The sequence below is a fragment of the Sinocyclocheilus rhinocerous genome, unplaced genomic scaffold, assembly GCF_001515625.1.
Source record: "Sinocyclocheilus rhinocerous isolate Xijiao unplaced genomic scaffold, SAMN03320098_v1.1 scaffold486, whole genome shotgun sequence".
NCBI classification, from domain to species: Eukaryota; Metazoa; Chordata; class Actinopteri; order Cypriniformes; family Cyprinidae; genus Sinocyclocheilus; species Sinocyclocheilus rhinocerous.
In genome coordinates this window covers 486,745-492,607 of record NW_015661373.1, presented here as the reverse complement: position 1 = coordinate 492,607, position 5,863 = coordinate 486,745, and the positions used below count along the sequence as shown (strand labels likewise).

Sequence of the window (5,863 nt, the reverse complement as noted above, 5' to 3'; positions counted from 1 at the left end):
TTAATCAAAGCACATCATTGGCTAAACTAAGGTCTTCTCTTTCCAACAAAAAAACGAGAATGTTCTCTTAAAGAGACAGTGGCAAGGAAATGAACACAAAGAGTATGTTGCCATATTGCCACACCATGCGGTAGAGGGTTAACACCGGATCATTTTTCTCACCAAATAAATGACATAAAGTATATATTTTAGTCTTCTTTGTTTGATTGGATTCTCTTTGTCTACTTTCAGGATTTGTGTGAAAATCTAATTATGTTTTGGGTCATATTTATGCAGAAATATAGAAAATTCTAAAGGGTTCACAAACTTTCAAGCAGCACTGTATATATATATATATATATATATAAACACACACGAAAGCGTAGTTCTCAAGCTGAGCTATTTCCATGTGTCTATCACGGATAAAAACTGCGTTATTAAATTTATAAGGATCCATATTTAGCTCCCAGAGCCCCAGGCATTCTTTAAGCATGCTGAGGAACAGCTACTCAATGTTACCTTCATGCTCTGAGCTCTGTTCATCTCATTTATCTTAATCACCACTCCCCACGTACCCCCACCCTTCGTCTCCATCCTCCCTTTGTCCTCAGACAGCCCCTGGAATATTGCTTCAATCAGCTGCCCTGTATAAACCAAATAATCTGACAGGGAAGGTGAATATTTATATGACAGAGCTCGCTATCAATGCTGATGTCATTGTAAGTCCTCTTTCTGTCTGCAGGCTGAAGAAAGGAGAGTGCAGAAGGAGGAGGAGAGAAGGATGCAGAGAGCTGCAGACCACCCAACTGAGCGCCAGTCTTGTCTGCTGGAAAAAGGATTGTAATTTTCTTCCCAATGTGAGTCGTCATTCCTCTCTTTTTGCGCAATTGCAGCATCTGGCTTTCATTATCTAAAGGGTCATTTCTGGAAATCAACATGTTTTGTGTATCACGTGGACAATAACATCTTGCTGGTCTACTGTGTCTAAACATTAGCATTTGTGGTACTAGCTGGGCTACAGAAACATCTGGCAGCTCTTTTGTTTAACACAACAGATAAACATTGCATTTCTGAGTCTAAATGATCAGGCTATTGTTAGTCAAGATTCTGTTTACATTAACTGTTTATATTAACTGATAGTACCATGTGAATAAATTAATGTCCTTGGTTCATAAAACATCAGTTTATAACTTTTTAATTGAATTCCTTTTTAAAAAAATTAATGATATTGTATTTATGGTATGAATAACAGTAACATTACTGTACACATAGGTGCAAAATCACTATTTTCACTGTCAACATTGCAGAAGTTAATTACTAAAAAAAACCTTCCTGCTTTATTAACAATTACATTGGTATAAAATCTATCCAGAAGGTTCAGAAAAGCCTTTTAAATGGTGGAAATCTTCACTAATGACTAAACAACCTGTTTTATGCAGATGAGGTTTGGTAGCTGCACTTTCTGCTCAGACTCATTGCTAATGTGAACACACCCTCTTTGTCTTGCTGTTTTTTAAAGTTTCATGTTTTGAAGTGTATTGAAATGGCCTTTTTAATATAACATACCCCAATATTTCATTTCATATAATTGCTAATTTAAAAAATGCTCTGAAAATTACATGAATCAACATATCCATGTGATTTGGAGGAGATTATGCGGTCGGCAACCAGTAAATCACCAAAACTCAAATGTTTCTACTTAGATGTCTCTATAAAAGTGATTCCCTCCAGTAATTTCAGACACAAAGGCAGCTGGCAAGAGGTGTTAATGATGAGCTCAGAGCAATGTTTTGTCAACCAGATCAGGCATGAGGTAATAACCTCATGGCTGTGAAATGAATTTTTAATAGACCTTGTTATTAACACTTCGGTGCGTGCAGAGCTACATCTCTGTCAGCCCTTCACAGCTTGATTGCTCAAAATGTTCAAAGCTAAGACCTGTTTTTCAGATGTAGTCTTATTAACAGATACAACACCTGATGCTGTAATCACACTGTAATATAATAATTTGATAGAAATTAATGTTCTTGAAATGAATGGGCAATTGCATGAGGTATTGATATTAGGGTTTGCATCGGTCGATATTGAGCATTTAATTGTTCATGCTCAGTTTCCTGTTTTTACATTTACATCACCTTTGTGTCATTTAAAATGATCTTTAAAGTCCCCCTGCAGTTACTAATTTGATCCCTTAAAACTCATCTTTGATAACCTTGATGACCTACTTAAATGTTTTTTTCAAAATGTTTCTTTATGTAATGCTCTGTTGGACACTGTAGCAAAGTTCGTAGTCACGGGAAGAAGGACGAGGAAGTCAGGGGTGGCGAGTAGACCTTTTATTGGTCGTAAGCCTTTCACCTTCCCCCGCCCCCCTCGCCACAGACACATAATAGTAATTGATATCAGTAGCCTTTGGCTTGACTACCTTATCGAACAGCTAATAATGTGTTGTTAATGTTACACAAACCATATTCCTGTTCACCATCTCAGACAGTTACCTTCTAAAAATCAACATTCTTTGGTAGAAACACTTTGCTGCAAGTTGACGGGATTAGTTACATGTTTGTGAAGATGGGGCTATTTCAAACCACAATTTTTGAGACTTTGGTAGGCCTACAATGCAGTTTTAAGTGGAAAATGCAAAGCAGTGGTGTTGACCGATGAATTTGCACATGGTTTGTCTTTAAGTATATTAAAAACACCAGATAGATATATAAACAATTTTATAAACCTTATTTTTACCACAGGGGGTCTTCAAAAACAATAACTTAATGTTAAACGTAATCTTTAGCAAGTCCATTTTTCATACTGTACATACTGTACAGATTTGCCTAATGGTTATAGAGTCGGACTTGTAACCCGAAGGTTGCGGGTTCGATTCCCAGGTCCGGCAGGGATTGTCGGTGGGGGGAGTGAATGTACAGCGTTCTCTTCCACCTTCAGTACCACGACTGAGGTGAGACCCTTGAGCAAGGCACCGAACCCCCAACTGCTCCCCGGGCGCCGCAACAATATGGCTGCCCACTGCTCAGGGTGTGTGTTCACTTCTGTGTGTGTGCACTTGGATGGGTTAAATGCAGAGCACAAATTCCGATTATGGGTCACCATACTTGGCCACACGTCACTTCACTATTTCACTATTGCACTATTTCAAATTTATTTGTAGCATGAAAAACGATTGTTTTTAGTATAGTAATCAGCATCATCTGACTGAATACCTAGGATGGTATTTTAAGTCTTTTACCCAGAGTTCTTGTAAACGGCCATCCATGTTAGGCTTAGTCAAAAGCTAATTGTTATGAGATGCATCTCTAATGCCATTAGTTGAATGTGTTATGTTTCTTTCTCCAGGCTGGACGATGGTCCGAGTGATGTGCATGGACTGAAAACACCACAGAGACTTTAGCAACAGTAGCGACAATGATCAATGTCACACCCAGGATTCTCAGGGTGGGAGGATACAGCTTCACTGATCTTTGACTATGGCAAAATAGGGACTGCATTAGCTTCCGATATTCTATATGTTCAGAAAGTAATGTGATTTCAAACTAAAAACAGGTGTGGTACTGCATTTTTGAGATAAACACTCATCTGCGATATCGTGTTCCAGTTTGTCATGTTACTAACCGACAATAAGAGATTGAAATATTACTGACCATGTTCCAATATTTGCACACTGACCTTGTAAACTTATGACCTTTCAGTAATTCCCTGGCAGTCTTCAGTCTAGCCGATACGTTTGTGGTCTGCAGTGCACACGCTACAACGATTTGACTCATAGTCCTTGTCTTTTCTTGTCTCAATGCATCCTTTTCAGTTTTTATCTTGTACTCCACCTTGTAATTGTCACTACCTCCAGGCGAGGGTTTGAACAAAGCATTCCTAGGAAAGACCTACTTAGACATAGTTGCTTTCTCACGCTCTCTTTTCTTTTCATATAGCTCTTTTCACACAGACACATTCATTGTTTGCCATCTTATGTTGCATCCAACCATATGACGAGTCCAAGCTGCTGTTAATCAGCGATTGTGTGACAGCCAGTGCTTGAATGAGTAAATGCCTCTATACTGCAAACGTGTTTCAGTGTGTACCTTTTAAAAGTTGATGTCATATAGGGTGTCATATATGATGTCATATAGTTTTCTGTTCTTGAAAGCAGTTAGCATCTGACCACATTTTGGAAATAACATACAGCAATGGGTTGTGCCATTTGCACGCAGTTGATTGATATGTGGAGTGTGTCTGGCTCACGAAGAGGCCAGACATCAGTGGACATGTCTCATTTGCCAGAGGTCACTCAGCAGGACTACCACAGACTCTCAGGCCTCCACTATACTTCCTCTTTCTCTGATGCAGAGGACTGCTGTGATGACATCACAAGCACAAGCTCCTCCTCCTCCTCGGACTATCTCAGAATAGACTGTTGACACTTGTGGTTTCAGACTTTTGCAGGTTACTCATACCTTGTGCCGAATATTGCCTTTCTTTTTGGCTCCAAATTCTGTCACTCACAATGTGACAGTGTGACAATGAAATATGCTTAGTCTGCCCAAATTAAACTAATGAGGTCCTTGTCTTGACTCTGTGGAAAGGGATTGTTCTCTCATCCACAATGTTCCGCAGTTCAGTTCCTGCTCAATTTGAGCAACAAACCCATTATTGTCAAGGAAAAGCGACGGGTCTAGCTGTTATGGATGCTGAAATTGGACCTTATTCATTTAGAATCACCTTTTCTTTTATCATTCTGGATAAAAGAACACTGGTTTGGAAATTGGAATGCACATTCTATGATGTAAAGATTTTAATGGTTTCTCCTCTGAGGAACGCAAACCTTCAAAATGAACATTGTGATAAAATGATGCTGTTGTTTTAGGCCTAAAAAAAAAGTATATACGTGGCTCCTCTGCGTTTTTCCTATTGATGTATTTATTATGTTTTTAAGATCTGATTAAACAGTATTGTTAAAGCCATTATAGAGTTGAATCTAATCACAAGGGTTTAAAGGGGTCATATGATGTTGCTAAAAAGAACATTATTTTGTGTATTTGGTGTAATGAAATGTGTTTATGCTGTTTAAGGTTCAAAAAACACATTATTTTCCACATACTGTACATTATTGTTTCTCCTCTATGCCCCGCCTTTCTGAAACGCGTCGATTTTTACAAAGCTCATCGTTCTGAAAAGCGAGGTGTGGTCTGATTGGCCAGCTTTCTAGTGCGTTGTGATTGGCCGAATACCTCAAGCGTGTGACGGAAATGTTGCACCCTTACCATGTTGTGATGCTGTGAATATTTTTTGAGACCCCCCAAAATTTCACAAATCACGTTTTCAGGGGAGCCCATGTCTTATTAAGGGGAGCCGAGCTCCCCCTAGCTCCCCCGTAGTTCGCACCCTGCTCCAAAGAGAAAGGAAAACTTGAAATTGCATCATATGACCCCTTTAATAGTAATTCATTGCTTGCTGTGTTGCTGCACTTAAACGGATAGTTCACCCAAAAATGAAATTACTGTTATAATTTACTCAAGGTCATGTTCCAAACCTGTATGTCTTTCTCTTTCTTCTGCAGAACATAACAGAAGATATTCTACAGAATGTTGGTAACTTGCATTGTATGAAAAAAAAAAGGATAATGCTTTTTCACCTCATGCTTTTAAAAGCGGGAGATGTAGGGTAGTGGAACAGGGGCGTTTTGCAAGGTCTAGAGATGAAAAATTAGATGGCTAGTGAACGTTTACAAAACAAACAAACAAACAAAACAATGGACATGTAGCGCAGTGGAATGCAAACAAGCTATATGTGAACAAACCCTTAAAGAATTCTGCACACATAGAACGCGTTTTGTATTCTACTGCGCTGCTTTCCATAGTTTTTTTTTTTCCATAGT

At 38.8% G+C, this 5,863-nt stretch overlaps 1 protein-coding gene across 1 annotated transcript in view; it reads left to right on the top strand.

Annotated features, from left to right (window-relative positions):
* LOC107726287 (ubiquitin carboxyl-terminal hydrolase 20) overlaps positions 1-4,648 on the top strand; it is a 32,506-nt gene extending 27,858 nt beyond the window's left edge. The window contains exons 24-25 of the mRNA XM_016535823.1: positions 722-836; positions 3,331-4,648. The gene's annotated coding sequence lies outside the window, so the exon portion shown is untranslated. The remainder of the gene's footprint in view (positions 1-721; positions 837-3,330) is intronic.
* The last annotated feature ends 1,215 nt before the right edge of the window (positions 4,649-5,863 follow it).